Source organism: Pogona vitticeps, chromosome 3 (genome assembly GCF_051106095.1).
Source record: "Pogona vitticeps strain Pit_001003342236 chromosome 3, PviZW2.1, whole genome shotgun sequence".
NCBI lineage: Eukaryota > Metazoa > Chordata > Lepidosauria > Squamata > Agamidae > Pogona > Pogona vitticeps.
In genome coordinates, this window is record NC_135785.1 from 177,698,529 (window position 1) to 177,720,607 (window position 22,079).

The window sequence follows — 22,079 nt, forward strand, 5'->3', positions numbered from 1 at the left end:
TCCTGAAGCATCTGGGACAATGATAAAGTGAAAACAACTGCTTTAAGAAAAACTTGTATTCATAATTTTATACTGGATGGTAAAAGAAGTGTAGTGTAAGGTCTGTTATTGATTACCTTTGACACATGTTTTAAAAGGGTTCCTGTAAAAGAAGTAGTGATAGGAAGGCTATATGACCTCCCCTTGGCTTTTATGGATATCAGGAAAAAATAATAAACAGATGATGGGCTAAGAAGCAGCGTGGAAAATAATGATACAAAACCAGATAGCTTTGTGAAAAGGGATTTATTGATCAGAGCACATGTTTTTTTTTTAAAAAAAATGTTCATCTGATTTTCTTAGCACTTTTTTTCCAATAGTCTATATGCCCTGTGAGATTTGCCTGTTTTGGCGATTATCATTAAGGTCTGATCAATATCTCTCTGTGTCAGAAAAAGTGTATTACAGCCATAACTTATCAGAATAACAAGGTAAAGCATGTTTTTAAAACAGATTTTTCCACATAATATTTGCAGCATTCATCCCAGGACAAATAGGAATATACTTTTTGGCCTGGTGCTTGCATGTGGCAACCCTCACACTCATCTTTCAGATATTCAGTCAGACAGTGCTTCAGGACTCCATGAATGTTAGCCCTCACAGTCTACCCCATGGCTTTGTGTTTTCGCAGGAGTGTCTCTTCTAGTTGAAGAATATTTCTTAAAGCTCTGTGGGGTGATTCCTGAAAAATCTAAATGGGTTTTAACAAGAATAACAAAAAAACACACAATTAACAAATATAGCAGGCCTCTGGCACTACCCTTCAGCACACAATTACATACCTGTGTTTCAGAATTTCCTGCTGAGACCATCTTCCACATCTGTCTCCTGTAACAGCATAATATATGCCATTTTGCAATCTTTGAAATCATCCCACGCACCAACACAAAACTAACAATATATGGGAAAAGAAACATCAAAGGCTTTTCTTACCGGTGCTACAGGGTTCTCTGTGTAAAAGGGCTCTCTCATATTATGCCACCTTGCAGAGCTTTCAGACTCTTCCAGAAGTGTCAGTGTCAGAATCTGTGCTCATATAACGCTTTCTGGGCTTAGCCTTGGTTTGGGTAGTTACATCTATGGGCCTCTCCAGGCTGAAGGGAACATCCATCTTCTCCCTGGGATTCAGTCATTGTCCTCATTCTTGGTGGGAGGTCTAGTGGGCAAAGGGGGCTCAAAAAATCCACAGGTCCATCACATATTTGGGTTTGCAAGCACCTTTTCGCTTTGAGCTGGGGCCTTTCTATCTTTGGGGGTAAGGTCGGGCTGCCCTTGTTCTGCAGGCTGGAAGGAACATCCATCTTCTCCCCACAGAGCATGTCTCACCCCTGCCAAAGCTTTCCAGCCACCCCACATGCTCCCTAGGACTTGCCCAGAGAGCCCCAATGACCACCTATTTCAGAGCAGGGCGTCCCACCTCTTCCTCTAGTCTCACAAAACATTTCAGCCACACACACTCTCCCAGGGGCTTGCCCAGACAAGCCCCAATGGCCGCCTATGAGCCACAGCCCTCCTCCCTGCCCTGGCAGCTGGGTCTTGGAGCGGGCCTCCCTCCTGGGGTTGGGGTGGGGGATCAGGGGTTGGGGTGGGGTAGGGGTCAAGGTGGTGGGCTGGGGTGAAGTTTGGGGGCTCAAGTTCAAGGGGGGTAATAAATCATTCTATGCCAAGCTTCACATACCAAAGGGCAGCCAGAGTGTTGACAACACAAATGGTGGCAGTCAAGATGGTCTACAGGATGCCCTCTTCTACTCACTGCCATTCGTAAAGTGAGAATACATGAAGGAACATCCCAAAAGATGACTCTTTTTTTGCATCAGTTAACAACTTCTCACCCAAACACAAAAGGAATTGTCTGGTGTTTTTCAACAAGTGTAAACAGCAGTGAGCAGAAGAGAGTATCCTGTAACCATACTGGATGTGGCAGAGGTGAGTTTGAATCTAGCAGCTGTTTGGAATACCAGAGCTTCTGCATCCTTGTACTAAGCACCTTAGATATTTGATTAGTTCTTTCATATGCTACATGCTTTTCAGAACAAATCATACTTCTTGAAGCTGCTATTAGGTGCATGGTGATGGTGGTGAATCTGAGATACTTGCAGTCTGCTCTTCTCTGCAAAATTTGTTTCTTTAAATACATGTACAAGTGCAGGTAGCAAAACAGGAAAAGTGCATGTAACAAAATAGGCTATTTACATTGAAAAGACATGTTTTCTCTGTGTAAGTCTATACAGGTGAACCCCCAGAATTGCCAGACTGCATTTTTCCTTTTTAATAACTCCACCTCTGTCACATTGTCCCATTATCTCTACAGACTGCCACTCACATGATGAATGATAAAAATTGCTAGCCATAAATATGTTTTGTAAAGAGTAGGGATTGAGTTTTCGGATATTCTGGCCTAGAAACATCATAATTCTCCATTCTGGGAGTGTTAACTAAATTATAGGCACATGGGCCTTAGTTAGAAGGCTTTAATGCTTAGTTAGACCCAAGCTCTGTCCAAACTTCCTATTTTTGCTCCACTGCTAGATGGAAGCTTTCCTTCTGAGCAGGAAGCTTGGGCAGAGCTTGGCCTAGCTAAGCTTCAAAGTTCTCTAACTGAGGCATTTCTTACATACAGGTGTTTGAAAAGTTCCTGTAGAATAGGTAAAATTTCCAGAATGGCCAATTATGGTATTGTCTAGTCCAGAAAAACCAAAAATTCAATCGTTTAGGGAGATTAGAACTTCCCCAATTTCATATTAATGGGACCACAACTCAAGGACCACTGCCATGACAGCAAACTTAAGGAAACAGAATTCAGTAGATGTTCTGAAAGTTTCTGACCAGATGGAATTTGGATAATATGCAGTTTCATCCTGTTTCGTTTAGCAAAAGATAGTAAAATAGATAAATTAACAGTATCCATAATATACTTTTCCCTCTACATTTTCTCACCACTAGAGGGTAGAGAAACACCATCCTGTTCAACCTGAGGCTGTGCGATTTTTGAAACCTTGCCTACCTTTAAAAAAATTTAAATACACAATCTATTATGTTAACTTTTACTGATAGAATTCCTTTAGGGAATTTACCTTCTTACTTAAAAATTCATACAATTAAATAATAAATAAATACAAAGAAAACAAAACTAAGCATAGCCTTTTCTTATAATCTGTATCAGATTGCATTTTTGTATCTCACCTAACAACTTTACGTTCCATCATTTAGCCTCTACTCTACCTGACAGGCCCACCAAACTGAGTCCTTTTCAATCCTGACAAGCAAGCTAACTCTCAAGTTGTTGGCTGAGGCTTATACAAAACATTCACTCCATCCTATTAGTAATGTTGCTTGCTCATTCAGTATAATAATGAGACAAGACAGAAATACATTAGGTAAACTAGAGCCACCATTTAACAACTAACTGTTTATTAACACGATTGTCAGACTAACAAATGTAGGGCTGTGGTGTTAACTTGTACATAGCGAAATGATCCAGTCTCTGGACTGGTAGCAGTAATACAGTGTGGGTGATCTTGGAACAAAGGAAGGCTAATTACCTTAGAGAAAGAACAAAGGACTCGACAGCTGATGTCCGAGCCAGGGCACTGAGAGGTCTTTTTATTGACCTAGCATGAGTTACATAGTATGTTGTTAGAATTCAGATAGGATACGAGTTACCTAGTCGTAACTAGGATTGGCTGAAACAACTCTTTGATCTTATGCTCTACCTCTAAGTGAAAGGGCAGAATAAAGGGTTACCCTGCCTGCTGGCAGCTGGCACTTCCTGCCAGGAGTATATGCATGTCACTGGAACAGAATGCAGCTACAATACAGCTGCTGCCTTTGTTAATCTGTCCACTGGTATCAAGCCACCAATGAAGATCTTCCTGAAATACCCTCCTTCCCAGGCTGTACAGTTTCAGATAGATGAGAGAGGTTGATCCAAAAGGGGACCTTAGCCTGCAGGTGAAGCTATCTCAAGTGACAAGTCTGTAGAATTGCCCCTCACCTCAAAGGCACATCTGTCCTTCCTGCTCACATAAACCCACCAATGACTGTTATCCTAAATAGTATTTAAATTGGAACACTGATCCCCATTGCCGATGAAGAAGAAAAAGTGCCATAGCATCAGAGTTCAATGCATTCCAATGGGGGAGAAAAAAATTCACCAAAAATTAACGAAGACTCAGAACAAAGCCAAATTAAGTTTGCAAAGGTTTTACAAGGTGCACTAACAATTCCAAGCATTTTAAACAGTTTTTGAACATTTTAAGACACTTTAAAAATAGCAAAAACGGACCTGTCAAAACCATTGAAATGCATTGAAACCTATTCAATGCATTCCAATGGGGGAAGCGCGTTTCGCTTAGCGATGTTTCCTATGGCGATTTTTGCTTGAGGATGGTAATCTGTTCCCATTGGAACTGATTATCTGGTTTTCAATGCATCTCTATGGGAAAACGTGTTTCGCTTAGCGATGTTTTCCCATAGCGATATTTTTTTGGGAACCAATTAAAATCGTTAAGCAAGGCACCACTGTATATAGGTTCCCTCATATCCCTGGTCTCAGGCATCCACAGTTGATTGCAGAACTGATAACCTGTGGATCAGTACCAATAATTTTACCCCCTGAACCAAGTATATCCCCTTAACTGTACCAGTTCAAGACTAGCATGACTGAGGAGGCTAAACTTTCATCCATTGTAATAAAGGAGCTATGGAACCTTCAGATCCAGGACCACCTCCTTCTTGCCTCCAGTAGTAATGGTGGAACTGCCAGTGATTAATGAATACCTGTGGAACACTCTGTGCATGTAAGTGTAACCTTTAGAACAGTCAAGGCCTAGGGAATTCCTCTAAACTGGCAAAAAGTCACCTCTGTCCTAACTCTAGCTAGACAACCAACCCGGGGGTTAGGATTGCTCTGTTAATTCCTTATCTGCTCTTTAATTTTTTGCTGTTGAGATGCAATCAGTATTTTTTGAAACTAGACTGGATAATCCTTGCCAGAAATGTGAAAGTACTATTATAGGATCAGTTTATCTCATTATTACTGCGATTGGATTTAGAGGGTGTTGTTTTGTTTAAAATATCCGTATTGGGGTGGCAGATGAAAACAAAAGAGGGAGTGAATGTGTACACAGATGTACCAACTACCCAGGAGGAAAAGAAAAGGAAAGAAGCTTAACTTTTGTTCATTTTATTTTTACCAAGGTTTGACATCCAAGCTTTTGGCCTGGAGTGAAACATTATCACCTTCTCTAATGGTTGCAGATCAAAAATACAAGAGCTGGTTCAACATGAAATGGAAAACTTGATCTCAAATTTTGGTGCCCCATGCTATTTTCCTTCCTTTCATCTCTAATGGGTTCCCACAACTGATTTGTTCCATACAGAGCAAAAATTACAGTCCTGGTTATTGGGATTCTGTAATTAATTACTGTGAATGGAAAAGTGTGGATGCAAATGAAGGAAAATATTTAGTAATGCCAAATAATTCCATAGAATGTGGGTTCAGACTCCAGTGTTTCCACTCACCAAAGCCCTGTTTGTGTCTATGTTTATTTGTAAGATGTTACCCATTATTTAAATTACTATACAAGATATGTCACCACTGCATCACTTGAGGGTCTTTTTCATTTTCTTTGGCCAAAATCCTACAGCTGGCATTATCATCTTCTCAACTGGTTACAGATCAAATGTGAAAAGCATAATCTTTTGCAGCTAAATCTTGCAACTTACAAAGTCAATGTATACGTTATCTGTTCTGCCTTGTAACTCCGCGTGCAGCAAATGACAGCTGTACTGACTTTACAATTAGTAGGAGTTTGCTGCCAATTTGAATTATGCCAGCAATAGGATTTTTGCTTTTTTTATTTTATTTTGAACACTGTGGCTGAAATCCTGTTGCAGAGCTCCATGTGTGCAATGATGATGATGTCAGTAGCAAATCATTGCTAGTTAAAGATGAACTGCCAGTGCTTAAAGACAATTTTGGACTGCACATGACTTGTGCTCAATGCAACAAAGTTGTGAGTACACTGAAAATGTCATGGGGACCCATTAATTTGTTGTTGAAAACATCATGGCTTTACACACATGGAGCTACGCAATAGGATTTTGGCTTCTGAGTGGTAAGCTGTGTTTGTATTCAGTGGATCTTACTCCCATCTAAGTGTGTTTGGTATTAAGATCAAAGTTATCTATGGTTGATAGATAATGTTCTAATATTGCTTTGCTATCCATGTAGCCTTGCATTAAAACCTCACCACCTCCCAGAATGGTATTGATGGCTACTTATGCATCCATGGAGGGATAAAGGTGGCAATGACTAATAAAAAGTACCTGTTTAAGACTGAAACATGAAGAGCATCTGCATAATTTTTCCATCAATCACCATATTGACTGCAAGACCGAGAGGTGATATGATAGTCTTCTTCAAATATTTGAAAGGCTGTCTCACAGAAAAACTAAGGAAGACTGTTTTGTTTGGCTCCAGAAGATGGGACCTGAACCTATGGATTCAAATTACAAGAAAGGAGACTTTAACTAAATATTAGAAAGAAATAGTGGTTCCCAGCTTTGGGTCCCCAGATGTTCTTGGACTGCAACTCCCAGAAATCCTGGCCAGCACAGGTAGCGGTGAACACTTCTGCGGTTTATAGCCCCAAAACATATGCAGACCTAAGGTTGGGAGCCACTGCAGCAAGCCCTTTATATCAGGTTGCTCTTAAAGACACAGCTGCAGAAACTGACTTGAAAACTGGTGAGCCTCTTGGTGGATGAACCAGTTTGGGTCTACGATCTTAGGTTTCATTATGTAGACCTTTTGAACAGCTCTAGAGGTCAAACACTGCTTGTCACACAATTATGGCATTGCCCACTACCTCTTCCAGACAGATTTGAGAAGCTGCAAGCAGAAGGGCAGCCACTGCATCCATATTCTTGCCCTATAAATTAGGTCCGGACAATTATTACTATGTTATGGATGACTATTTGAACCAGATACTGTTTGAACCTCGCAGCTATGTGAAGCAGGGACTTTGTGACTTACAGCTCATTACTGTAACCATTGTACTTTACTACAGTGAATGGATAATGCAAACAGACCTAAGATCTTTATGTAATAATCAGTGTTTGAATTATTTTAAATAACCTTGCAACATGAGAACCTTGTAGTCTTTTCTCATTGCCTCCTTCTGTGCCATAGCATCAGAGGGCTTAAATGCTTAAAGCAGTGGTTCCCAACCCTGGATAACCCAGGTGTTCTTGGACTGGCAAGTCCCAGAAGCTTCCACCACTAGCTGTGGTGGCCAGAGTTTCTTGGGGTTACAATCCAATAACACCTGGGCTACCCAAGGTTGGGAACTACTGGCTTAAAGTGAAGCACTTTAAACAGGTTTTGAGGACAGCAGGATAAAAGGCATAGCAAGATCCTATGCCGCTTCTATTAACTGTAATGGGAGGAGCTTCCAACATCAACTAGCTATATACCGTATTTTTCGCACCATAAGACGCACTTTCCCCCCACAAAACAGGGGGGTGGAAAGTCTGTGCATCTTATGGAGCGAAGAAAACAGATTATATTTTCCTGTTTTCTTCTCCTAAAAAATTGGTGCATCTTATGGAAATGTGCGTCTTATGGAGCGAAAAATACGGTATTTCTTTTAAAAAAACCTGGTCACAATGACACTTATGTATCTACATGCAGTTTAAGAAGTAGTTACATTTAAAAATGCTTTGAAGGGGGGGAGAACAACATGGGAGGCATCTGTTAGTAATAAATGTGGGAAAGAAAGATCACCCGTTTAAGTTTATCCCTTTAACAATTACAAGAGAAATCCTATTTAGAGATAAGTTTCTCCCCAGCCAATGTGTCTTTACTGCTTAGAAACACCTCTGTTTTATGCTATGGCAGCGTAGGCGTAGCAGCATATATGATATGGAATGGTCCAACTCGCTGGAAAATGTTTTACTTATAAGTGCAGTTAATAGCATTTTTGTGTTCTCAGGTTCTATGTTTTGTTCCATTTTCCTAACTGAACCATAAAGTACAGTTTTGGGGCCAAAACATACTGATTTCGAATTTTACTTTGGAAAAAATAATTTTAGAAGTCTGGGAGCAAAGCCTCGCCCCCACCTTCCCCTTCTTTCTTTTTTGAAATGTTCTGTCAAATATCTCCCCATTAAACCTTAGAATGGCAATATTTTGTTATCCCCTTCCATTACTTCTAGAGGCTTAGAGGACAAGCTTATCTTCAAGATTGGCCCAACACCTTTTTCTGCATGAGGCAAAGTAGCAAAGAGCACCCCCACCACAACCACCAGGCAAGACCTGGCATACAGACCCAAAGCCAGTTTAATTATTTTAGCATCTTGAGCTCCATACCCACAGGGTCCCCTCATAAGTAGTAAGAATAAAATAATTATTGACAGCTTGCTGCTTTTCCTGACAGACAAAATGTTATTGCTTCATGCAGCCAGACACCCAACTAGCAATTTGGATATCCAGGGCTTTGCTCTTGTGCTGGTTTAACTGGGTCATATGAGATTTCCCCATACATATGATGGAAGAGGCCAGATGACTATGTAGAAGCATTTGAATTTGGTTTTGTTATTCTGTGCTAAGCCTGCCTGGATGGACTTCCTTCTGTCTGGGAGAAGTGGCTTGAGGCCTTATAAGTGCTGGAGACAGGAGATGATTTGCACCTTTCTAGTGGTAAATAGCAACGGGCAGGTTTATGACCCTTCTGAATTTCAGTGTCCTAGTTATGGCTCTGCCGATGGCTATGTCACTTTCCCTTGTGGTAGGGTTGGGCCTGTCAGTGGCTTTGTTGAAAGCCTTGCTATGGCTTACAAATGCACATATTTCACTTCCATGACAATATACATCAGATATATTACTATCGCTCTATGCTGATGTAGCTGTTCTAATGGCAAATGCATGTTGGCAGGATGGCTACAAGTTGGCAAAAGAATAAAACTGCAGGGAATAAGAGGGAGGATTATTATTGTAGCATGGAATGTTTTCTCTCTGTGTGTTGTTCTTATAAATTTGCAGACCATGGTCTCACTCTCATGGATGGGGGAACTTTGCATCAGCCTCAGATTTAGAGGAAGATGTTGATTTCTCATTGATTTTGCAGGAGGTAAAGAGTGTTAAGATAGCATCTTAAAAAGCAGAGACACCACCTTGCCGACAAAGGTCAACATAGTCAACGCTATGCTTTTTCCAGTAGCGATGTATGGAAGTGACAGCTGGACCATAAAGAAGGCCGACTGCCAAAGAATTGATGCTTTTGAATTGTGGTGCTGGGAGGAGACTATTGAGAGTCCCCTGGACTGCAAGGAGAACAAACCTATCAATTCTGAAGGAAATCAACCCTGAGTGCTCACTGGAAGGACAGATCCTGAAGCTGAGGCTCCAATACTTTGACCATCTCATGAGAAGAGACGACTTCCTGGAAAAGACCTTGATGTTAGGAAAGTGTGGATGCAGGAGGAGAAGGACAACAGAGGACGAGATGGCTGGACAGTGTCATTGAAGCTACCAACATGAATCTGACCCAACTCGGGGAGGCAGTGGAAGACAGGAGGGCCTGGCATGCTCTGGTCCATGGGGTCACGAAGAGTCGGACACAACTTAACGGCTAAACAACAACAACAACATCAACAACATCATCATCAACAACAAAGTGTTCTAATGTATCCTGACCTTTTTACAGGAGAGGAGGTTATCCCCACTTGTTAGATCTCTGTTAATTTATCTCTTTGCCCTATGTTGGCTACTTGGTACTTGATCCATCATACGTCTCATTCCAGGTGAGAGACCCACTCCATGACCACTACCAGCGATGCCTGATAGTTTTCCCCTGGCCCACTGTATGGCAGTTATACAAAAGATCCAAAGTGTTTCAAGCACGGAATGAGTAGGACACTGCACCTCCTACTTTCTATCTATAGAGCCACTTTTCAAGGCACAGATGTCTTTGTTGAGAGACCGGTAGGCAACTTCAACTACAAAAGCTTTCCTTTTGGGATCTGCTATGTTTTGGATATTGTTGAATAATGACTATTATATTGTTAGATGTATCATTTTTATACTGCTAGGGAGTTCTAAAGAGGTGTGTCTTTATTATCTGGCTTTATTACCTTAATAGAACTCTCAAGAGAGTGGGTATGTCTCTTCCATTAGGCTTGAAAAACATAAGCTTTATGTCTAAAAAAAAGCTTAAATCAATGTCCTGTTTCCTGTCCTCCTGTCCTAAGCAGGACAGTAGCTGTCTACTGCCATTGTATGTCCACATTTGCCTTGTTGTACGGTCTAGCCCCTTTCCTTGGTTACTTGGTGAGATTCTTTCCTTTCCTTATTGAATCTTGAACCCTTGGCTATGTGAGCTCTACACAGTTGGAGGTACTCAGCTCATGGAACTAGGTAAGTATTGTGCCTTCCGGGTTGTCTTCATATTATTTGTGTATCACATCTGAAAATGGTGGTTGTGAAGAGAATGAGGGGGTTCAAAACCCCTGTCCAATGGAACCGACAATAATGAGCTTATAGCTCTTTGGGCTGACTGAGTGGGGCTATTGTCCTTGTGATGTCAGGAGTGTGCTTGGGGCATGTGTCCCTATCATTCATACAACAGATTCTTCCATGTCTGGATATCTCTTCTGACACACTTCACCCCACCATTTCAGGGGAGTTCCCTCCCTGCTCTGGTCATGAACTAAGACTGGATCCAAACATGTTATGGATGTGTCATTTTAATACAAGTTTTATTTTATTTATTTACTGCATCTGTGGTTTCCCCTTTCTAAATACGTCTAGGTTATACAGGCCCCTTCATTAGTATAGTGGAGGCGTAACTTTCCCCTGACTCTTTGGTGTGATGAGACTCTGCCGGGCCAGCGTCAACAAAATTATACGGTATTAGCACATAACGCCCAGTGTTGCAACTGTCTTTGGCTCAGGCTCTTGTAACCAGTTTGATTCAGATGGAGATGGAATTAATCAGTGACCTTAGCTAATGCACATACCATACTTTGCAACTGTAAGGATGATGGGGCTGTTAGATTCCTTGGTGTATTTTTTTGGTAATGTTAAATGGAAAAGTTCATTAAGGGACACAAAAATTCCCAGCTCAGTGAAGTTCTGTGCCAAATGGCTCTGTTCACTTCCTCCAGAAGGTGGGACGAAACCAAGCTGTCCAGCACTAAGTCACCTTGTCTCAGCCCAAAATATACTAGTCACTTGATAATTCATTCACCATTAATTCTGGGAAAAAAAAAAAGAAATGCAAGTGTTTAAATAGGCAGGAAAACTCTGCTCTTTCAGACTGCTTAATGGGCCTTTTCAGATGATCAACTTTTGTATGCAGGAAATGCCTTGAAGTGCTATTCATTTCTTGTGTGGGATCTGACTGTCTTGGGGAGTAATATAACGGCACCAGACATGACATAAATAAAATTCCGATACCAAAGTATGTAAGTAATTTAATGAAGACCTTGATGTGCAGTGTAACACAACACTATTCTTTATCATATGTATAAACATCCAAAAATCCAACCTAATTTTCTAAATCCATCAAAATCCTTCCTTAATTTGTACATTTGTGGCCATGTACAAAGCAAATAATACAGCAATGCAAATCTGTCTGTCTTTAGTTATAAGATAATAGCATTCTGTATGCTATTATGTGTGTCTCCCAGAGCACAGGGAAGAAAGCTATTGCCACTATTTTCATGGAGTCTAAAAGTTACACATGAGGGAAGAAGGTGAAAATAAGCACACGAGGCCTGTCCCCTCCACCCTTGTTCTGGTCACTTTCTTCATATGCCGTAACATCTGGGCCTCCATGTGTAGTAGAATCTAAGAAAAATTCACTCTACTGTCCAATACCCCCATGCCCTTAATATCAGAAGATGTCTATATTCTTGTGCTTTCGAGGAATGTCTTGTTTATTAGCCTTCTAACATCCAGTGTTGGATATAGATTTTCTCCTTTTGTTTCCAGAAATTTTTGTTTCATGCTACTTTAACCATACCAGTCCTGTTGAACGTCTAATATAATCCATGTTTGCATGTTTCCTCTACTCCTTCTGATGATCCAAGGTCCCTGTCGATGTACTTTTTTATTTCATCATCTATACATGAATTACAAAAAAGCAACAGAAAAGGAACTACAGAATAGTAGATTAGACTATAAATAAACAAAAAAGCAAAGCAATTTGTGCTGCTTATATACCGCCTCATAGCACTTAAAGTACTCTCTTGGTGGTTTACAAGTTAGTTATGCAGGCTACATATTGCCCCTCTCCCCCGTGAGCTGAGTACTCATTTTACTAACCTTGGAAGGATAGACATCTGAGACAACCTTGAGCTGGCTACCTGGGATTGAACCCTGGGTCGTGAGGACAGTTTTGGCTGCAGTACAGCAGTTTATCCACTGCACCATGAGGCTTCTTATACACAGCTTATACAATCAGTTTATGGACATGCAACAGTGGTTGTACAGCTGCATGAAAATACAAGGGGAATACCCATCCTCAAATGCTGTGATAAACAGTTTTGGACTCATCAGTTCTTCTTGTCTCAGTCTGCATTTCATAAGCATTTCAACTTATGAAGCAGCTCTTTCAGGTGTGTTACCTGCTGTGCTACAAAGAGAGCTACATCAACAAGCTGCAAACAAGGCTTTCCTCCTGTCTCCCTGTTTCAACAGTTATTCAGACTGACCCAGGGAAATCTAAGCTCCCAGATGTGACTTCACAGTTCGTAAATATAAGTGAATTCTCATTTCCCTTGCTGTCTAGTTACACGTTAATATCACTGGGAGATGACAGAAGCATCTTAAATATGCCAGTGATACCATAGACACAGCACATAACTTTGATAATTTACAAAGTATACTGGAAAAATTAAGAACTGATTTGGAGGCAGTTGGATTAAAACTAATTAAACAGAAAACAGAAGCACTATCCAATCAAGAGGAAAATGCTTTGACTGATGGCTATCATAATAGAATAAATGCAAGAATATATTTCTTGAACTGTATTAGGCCTTAAATCCAATTGGCTAGCACCCAAGTAGAGTAGACTGAGCCTTTGCAGTGGTGATTTAAATGTTTTACTTACCATTCAGCAATCCAATTGTTAGCCCCTCTGTTTGGGGCTAACAACTGAATTTAGGCCAAAGATTTAAAGTTCAAGTCACACATTCCTCTTCAAAGAGGAAGGAGTGTGCGGGGGCCTGAAATGAAAGTTTTGTCAGCTTAAAAGAATTTATTTCGTGAGGTGTACACTGCATAGAGAGACGGTTACACTAAGGCCTTTTGGGTTCTAAGAGCTTGACCAACAGGCTGTTTTCATTCCTCTTCTTTTTAAGACCTGTGCCACCTTATGAAACCCCAGGTGACACATGTGTGATCTCATGACTCTGTTACTGCAGGGGGGTAGTCTTTTATTTGTTGGTTCACACTTCCACTTAGCTGCTCATGGTTTCTCCTTTCTTCTCTCCCATCCTCCCTATCTCTCACACGCTGGTCCATGAAATACTGAGCTAGACAATAACGAAAATGGAGCTTGATAACCATCTACTAGAACAATTTAATCATAATCTATTGGGGCAATTTAATGATTTCAAGACATCCAGTATGAATTCCTTCACCGCAGTAAAATCGAAAAAGCAAGGTCAAATGCTACTTATGTGCCAGAGGGAATATAAATACATAACACATGTTATCATACTTCAGTGTGTGACTTTTTAAAAGAAGCTTGTTATCCTCCCCGCCACAATCTGAAATTTGGAAAAAGTAGGCCACAAGTCGAAACATTTTTCTAAATACTGTTTTATTCCATTTGATTTCCATGATTTCACTGGAATCTAGATTTTTCAATACATCAGGGAGACTGGTTTTCAGTTTTCATATGCCAGAAGTATATAATGGGGTGTCTTGAGATGCAGAAGCTAGGATTAAACAAACTCTTCAAGATTTGCCAGCCCTTTATGAGAGCATCTTTTGCAACAGTTGAAGTTCTGCATTCTGACATAAATAGCACTAACATGCTAGAAATGTGCCAGTTATGTAACCCGAGGAACAGAGAATTAGTTATTGTGTTTAAAAGATGCATGGATCTGTAGAGACTCAGAAGTCATCTTCATAAATTCAAAGCGTAGTGCCTATGTATACACAGAAAAATAGTTCTAAGCATAAAGAGTTCTGTGCAGGTTTGACTTCTCCAACCACATGAACCAAGAGCAAACCAGTTATATATACATGCAAACATGTAAAAAAAAACACAGCTTTTGATAATGCCTATGCAAACCTCACTCAAGCAGTTTAGTATCAGGATGCTAAAAGTAGATCTTTGCATGCAACAGGTGCCTCAAACACCTTGGTATATTCTGGAAGTCAATGGCTTTTTTAAAAAATGGCACTGTCACAGAACTTTATGATCAACGAATTAGATAAGGTGGTATTACCATATTCAAAACTATAGTAGATGGTTACTGGGGGATTAAATGAAGTTTTTCACATTGGTACACCAGGTATAATATGTCAGCCTGAGCAATCTGGAGCATTGGTGGGACAAAAAAAATCAGAAAGAGAACAGACCTTTAAACTAGGATCCTGGCAGTTCAGATCCACTTTCTATGTCAAAATACAGAGAAAATGGCTTGCTGCTCTACAAATAGAGTTGCTTCTTTACAAGCCAGAGAATGACACTGTGTCTTTTAAGAGGACCATGGTCACAATCACTGATACACTGTATTCCATCTCTTTCTCCACCCTCATCAGTGAGGGGTGATGAGAGGAGGAGATATTGACTAAGACATTACTCTGCACAGAGAGATGGAAACATACCAGTCTCTGCCTGTTTATACTCTCAGAACACCCTTTTTGCTTTCAAAATATGAATAACAATAAACTTAAAAATAAGAAGCTTCTGGGGACATTGAAAGAAAAAAAAAGTGGATATGAGGGTGTCATTAACCACAGCTCCAATTTGCTTGTGCTCTGTTGGAAGGAAGTTGTTTTTTTTAAAATTCCTACTCATTATAAAACTATACTAATCTAGGTGATGGATATACCAGGAAGCAAGGGGGAAAAGGCCCTCAGGATGAAATAACTGGGTAAGCATTTTTAAATTAGTTGGCTGAAATCGGAGACCATCAACACGTAGCAATTCTTTGGAATTAGGAAGTATCTTTAAAAATGGCAGTGCTGTAAGCTAGTCAGAAATAGTTATTAGCACAGGGATCAAGGTGTCAAATGTTACTAGTGTTTCGTAATAAGCAATTATTACGAGCAATTCTAGCAACATGTAGAATTGCCCTAGTCTTATGAGAAAACCACAATTAAATTGCTTCAAGCCTAAAAGCACCATTTCTTTCAATCTAAAATAATACGGCATTAAGTGAACTGAACACAATGGTAGTAACTAGCAGTGTCACATTGCAGTCTCAATCTCTGTTTTTTTTGTTTTCAAATATTTAGAAGTTAATGATTTATAAATTCATTTGAAAACTTCAGCACAGTGTGCTACTCTACCATGCAAATAGGCAATATACAGAATGCATGAAGAAAAAGTTAACATGTTTGGCTACAGTGCAAAATCCTGTTGTGAAATGTGTGTGTGTATTTAAGGGTGCATAAAACACCTTTCTCATGCAACCCACTCTATGATTGGTTGTGCCACCAGCTTCTTGAAACCCCAACTCCATTAGCTTTGGTTTTGTTTCACTTCTGTTCTGTATTGGGAATGAATGGAATACCTTTTCATCCATCAATAAATTACACCATTCAGAATCCTTCAGCTAGAACAGTCACTGACCATTTTGGCTGGGAGATTCTGGGAACTGTAGTCTGAGCAAATAACTCTGCCCAACTCTGCTTCATACTGGCTTAAATTCTGTTGCACAGGTAAAAGTGCATGTGTAAGCAATAGGGAAAAATCACATCAAGTAATCATCTTAGAAGCGCAGAGCTGGAATGAACCCTATGGACCATCACGTCCAGTCCCTGTCAAGGAGGCACAATGGAGAACTGAACTCCTTCTGCAGGTAACATGAACTGCACAATTGATTGTGCAACTGTGAATCACATGATCAGTTGAGCAACTGCAACATGAACCACATGATCAATTGCACAATTCAGGGTATCTGGGTATAATCCCTGGGATACATCCACAGCTATAACTTTACATTACATCAATGTGAAGAGGATGTCATCCAATGAATACAGGTATATAAATTTCCTATGAAGGCTCGTTTATTTTAGTAGGATACATATCTGTGTAAGTTGTTCAAAAAGCTACACCAATGCAAATACACATAGAACGAGGTCCTGCTCAGTGTCTGAAACCTCTTTCTTGAAATTTATAACTCCCAGCAATCCTAAAATCACCACCAGCAACAAACAGAATCTTCTGGTAATTTATATTATTGCTCCTTTCCTCGTATTATTTATTTTCCAAATGTATCTTCCCTCAGAGCAGCAGCTTGCTAAGCTTTCAGCTAAACTCCCAGAAGCCTAGTGGATAGAAACTGGATTGTAACGTACTGTAATAGAGTTAGAAGGAAATAAAAGGACTGTTGAGTTTGACTCCCTGCCAAAGTAGGAAGCGTAGTAAGATCGGCAATGTCAGAACCTTGGATTACAGTTCCCATAATCCCTCAGCCAATATGGGTTGGTTGCTTTCTGTGCAGTGTTTGCACAAAAAGCAGTGCAGGACCTTTATGCAAATACATTTCATTCACTGACTCATCATAAGAAAGGCTTGTTTCTCACTGACAATAGGTCAAAGTACTGACTGCACTTGCTGTCTTGTGTCTCCAAAGAATAGAGACTTGCTTTTCTTTTTTTAAAAATGAAAGCTCAAAATCTGAGCCAAGATGATGCAAACTGGTACCAGGTGTCACCTCTAAAATCTTGGGAAAACTGGGTTAAATGGCCATTATTTATTTATTTATTTATTTATTTATTTATTTATTTATTTATTTATTTATTTATTTATTTATTTATTTAGTTAGTTAGTTAGTTAGTTAGTTAGTTAGTTAGTTAGTTAGTTATTTAGTTATTTAGTTATTTAGTTATTTAAATTTCTACCTCACCTTTCTCTCTGTAGTAGGACTCCAGGTGGCTTATGGCGACCCTATGTGAAAGTCACAGAGTCTCGTCCTAGGCTGTTAACCAATCACATCTAACTTATGGCAACTCTAATACTGTAGGGTTTTCAAGGTTTGTAAAATTGTGAGATATTTTAGAAGTAGTTTTACCAATGCCACCCCCCACCCCTAGGCAGGTGTCCATGGCCAAGCAGGGATTTGAACCTTGACATCCTGGATTTGAGTGTATTATCATGTCCACTGCATCACACTATCCCTCTGTTAAATCTTTATTTGTGGTGTATACTTGATTGCTATCACTGGTACAATTTGTTGGAGAAGTCCTGTAATCACAGATCAGTTTATGGACACCAGCAAGACTCAAGGGATTAGACCAGACAAGGTGAGCATTTGTGGGTGGTGTCAGGAACTAAGACTATAAGCTTCTCCCACTTCCAGACATCATTTTTCCTCAACCAAAACCTGCAGGAAAAAACTGCCTTGGCTTATTTAGGGCTTAAATAAAGATGTTTTGCTATCTAGAAAAGATTCTTCAGGAATGTCCTGAACCCTTGGCCAGTCTAGGATCTCAGTGAGGTTGCACTTCTGGATAAAACATCCAGGGATGTTTAATAGAATGGAGTTCCACAGAACTGGGAACTAATGATTTCATGCAGAGATAGAGGTGCGAGGACTGAGGCTATTCCTAACAACAACTTATTCCACTACAAGTTTGGGAAAGGAGAGGTTAACTCTGTGGGACCTCCATAGTGATTGAGTACTGAACTGGACCTTGTAGTAAGAACTGAATTTAGACATCAGTGTGTGCTGGATTTAACTTGTAATGGGTTTCTAGTTTACTATTCCAAATCCCATAATCCCAGAGCAATTATCAGTTTTGAAAAGCCATGTTGTGTCTGCATTTCATTAAGAAATCCCTCTAAAAGCTTTATGGGACTAATTTTCTCTATATCTATGATATAACCCACAGCTACTATATTCTGTAAGAAATTTGCCATTGGCTTAACTAATATGCACTTTTACACTCTTGAGATGTAATGTGTGATGTAAATTGCAACCACATTGTACACATCACTTACTCTTTGTAGGACTCATTGAAGCCAGTGTATGAGGTTGTTAATTGCAGCTCCAAGACCACTTTAAATCAAAATAAATTGTATGTGCATTAGAAATCTGTTCATTTTTAATAAGAATTTACAAAAAAATTCAAACTTTTTCATATTCAGTGTGGAAGAATACCCTTGCTGTATTGAAGGAATTCATTGACTCTTCAGAGGAACTAAAAAAAAACACATGTAGAGTATATCAATCCTTACTGGAAAGCTCTACATTTGGTATTAACGAAGTGAGAATTCAGTAAAACAAAGTGATTGGCTGCGCTCTGTAAATTAGGTGATGGGAAATTGTCTTATCTTTAATAATTGAAGTATCTAATTACTTTTTTCCCCATTAAAAATAGTTTGGGTGTATTGGACACCTTAGCGTTTATCTTGGAAAAAATTGTCCATTTTATTCAGATGGGTGCACAATGTCACAAAGATTTTTTTTAAAAAATTTGGGTCTGCTCAGTGACTCCTTTACTTTGTTGTTGTTGTTTAGTCGTTAACTCATGTCTGACTCTTCGTGACCCCATGGACCAGAGCACGCCAGGCCCTCCTGTCTTCCACTGCCTCCCGGAGTTTGGTTAAATTCATGTTGGTATCTTCAGTGACACTGTCCAACCATCTCATCCTCTGTCATCCCCTTCTCCTCTTGCCTTCGCACTTTCCCAGCATCGTCTTTTCCAGGGAGTCTTCTCTTCCCATGAAATGGCCAAAGTATTGGAGCCTCAGCTTCAAGATCTGTCCTTCCAGTGAGCACTCAGGGTTGATTTACTTCAGAATTGATAGGTTTGTCCTCCTTGCAGTCCAGGTGACTCTCAAGAGCCTCCTCCAGCACCACAATTCAAAAGCATCCATTCTTCAGTGGTCAGCCTTCTTTATGGTCCAGCTCTCACTTCCATACATCGCTACTGGAAAAACCATAGCTTTGACTTTGCGGACCTTTGTTGGAAAGGTGATGTCTCTGCTTTTTAAGATGCTGTCTAGGTTTGTCATCACTTTCCTCCCAAGGAGCAGGCGTCTTTTAATTTTGTGGCTGCTATCACCATCTGCAGTGATCATGGAGCCCAAGAAAGTAAAATGTGTCACTGCCTCCATATCTTCCCCTTCTATTTGCCAAGAGTTGATGGGACCGGTGGCCATGATCTTAGGTTTTTTGATATTGAGATTCAGGCCATTTTTCTGCTCTTCTCTGTGACCCTCATTAAGAGGTTCTTTAATTCCAGTGGGAAGTTATTATCAAATGTGGTGGTCATGCAGAGTAGCGAAACAATATTGGAAAAGAGTACATGCTATGTTGCAACAAATATTGCTCTGTAAGGTGTCATTAACTCCAGAACTGTTTTTACTGAATATGATACCTGACAATATAGACAAGTCAAAGGAATATATAGTTATATATATTGTTACTGCAACCAGAATTCTATATGCTAAAAATTGGAAAAGTCCGACGGTACCAAATCAAGAAGATCTTATTGAAAAGATACAGGAAATAGCGGAAATGGACATTCTATCAGAAGTGATGAAGGACTGTCCCTTGCAAAAGGCAACAGAAAGATGGGATTTATTCAACAAGTGGACTGTATCAACAGGCAGCGTATGAATAGCATGTATTGAAATGACAACTTAAACCTAGAAGGCAGAAAAGAGTAAATAGAATAATTTGAAATTTTGATATGGCAATAGGTATAGAATGGATGTTAGCATGTTATTGTCTCTCCTCTTCCCCATTAACTCCAATTTCCCTTTTCCTTTCTGTCACCCCTTCTGTTAAAAAATAAAAAATATTTAAAAAATTAAGAGGTTCTTTAATTCCTCTTCACTTTCTGCCATCAGAGTGGTATCGTCTGTATATCTTAGGTTTCTTCTGGTAATATTTAATTCCAGCTTGGGATTCCTCCAGTCCAGCCTTTCACATGTATTCTGCATATACGTTAAATAAGCAAGGAGACAATATACAGCCTTGTCGTATTCCTTTCCCAATTTTCAACCAATCAGTTGTTCCATATCCAGTTCTAACTGTTGCTTCCTGTCCCACATATAGATTTTTCAGGAGATGATAAGATGGTCAGGGTCTCCCATTTCTTTAAGAACTTGCCATAGTTTGTTGTGGTCAACACAGTCAAAGGCTTTTGCATAGTCAATGAAGCAGAAGTAGATTTTTTCTGGAACTCTCTGGCTTTCTCCATAATTCAGCACATGTTAGCAATTTGGTCTCTAGTTCCTCTGCCCCTTCGGAATCTAGCTTGTAGTTCTGGGAGTTCTCGGTGCATATACTGCTGAAGCCTACCTTGTAGGATTTTGAGCATAACCTTGCTAGCGTGTGAAATGAGTGCAATTGTATGGTAGTTGGAGCATTCTTTGGCACTGCCCTTCTTTGCGATTGGGATGTAGACTGATCTTTTCCAATCCCCTGGCCACTGCTGAGTTTTCCAAACTTGCTGGCATATTGAGTGTAGCAGCTTAACAGCGTCATCTTTTAAGATTTAAAATAGTTCAACTGGAACACCATCACCTCCACTGGCCTTGTTGTTAGCAATGCTTTCTAAGGCCCACTTGACTTCACTCTCCAGGATGTCTGGCTCAAGGTCAGCAACCTCACTGTCTGGGTTGTCTGGGACATCCAGATCTTTCTGGTATAATGCCTCTGTGTATTCTTCCCACCTCTTGATGTCTTCTGCTTCTGTGAGGTCCCTACCATTTTTGTCCTTTATCATGTCCAACTTTTTACAAAATGTTCCTTTAATATCTCCAATCTTCTTGAATAGATCTCTGGTTTTTCTCTTTTGATTATTTTCTTCTATTTCTTTGCACTGTCCTTTTAAGAAGGCCCTCTTGTCTCTCCTTGCTACTCTTTGGAAGTCTGCATTCAATTTTCTGTAACTTTCCCTATCTCCCTTGTATTTTGTTTCCCTTCTCTTCTCTGCTATTTGTAAAGCCTTGTTGGACAGCCAATTTGCTTTCTTGCCTTTCCTTTTCTTTGGGATGGTTTTTGTTGCTGCTTCCTCCACCATGTTAAGAGTCTCCAACCATAGTTCTTCAGGCACTCTGTCCACCAAGTCGAGTTCCTTAAATCTGTTCTTCACTTCCACTGTGTATTCATAAGGGATTTGGTTTAGATTATACCTGACTAGCCCAGCTCCAGGTCTTGTTTTGGCTGACTGTATAGAGCTTCTCCATCTTTGGCTGCAGAGAATATAATCAATCTGATTTTGCTATTGTGCATCTGGTGATGTCCATGTGTAGCATCTCCTCTTTTGTTGTTGGAAAAGAGTGTTTGTGATGACCAACTTGTTCTCTTGACAAAACTCTATTAGCCTTTGGCCTGCTTCATTTTGAACTCGAAGGCCAAACTTTCCTGTTGTTCCTTTTATCTCTTGGCTCCCTACTTTAGCATTCCAATCCCCTAGAATGAGAAGAACGTCTTTCTTTGGTGTCAGTTCTAGAAGGTGTTGTAAATCTTCATAGAATTGGTCAATTTCAGCCTCTTCAGCATCGGTGTTTGGTGCATAAACTTGAATTACTTTGATGTTGAAAGGTCTGCCTTGGATTCTCCTTTACTTACTTACTTACTTACTTACTTACTTACTTACTTACTTACTTACTTACTTACTTACTTACTTACTTACTTACTTACTTACTTACTTACTTACTTACTTACTTACTTACTTACTTACTTACTTAAAATATTTCTGTCCTACCTTTCTCTTTAAAAAATTATTTATTTATTCATTTATTTTATATCCCACCTGTCTGGTCGGTTAGGACCCAAGGTGACTTTCTGGCTAGATGCATGGTAGCATATTGAGTTTGAAGTGGAAAAATGTT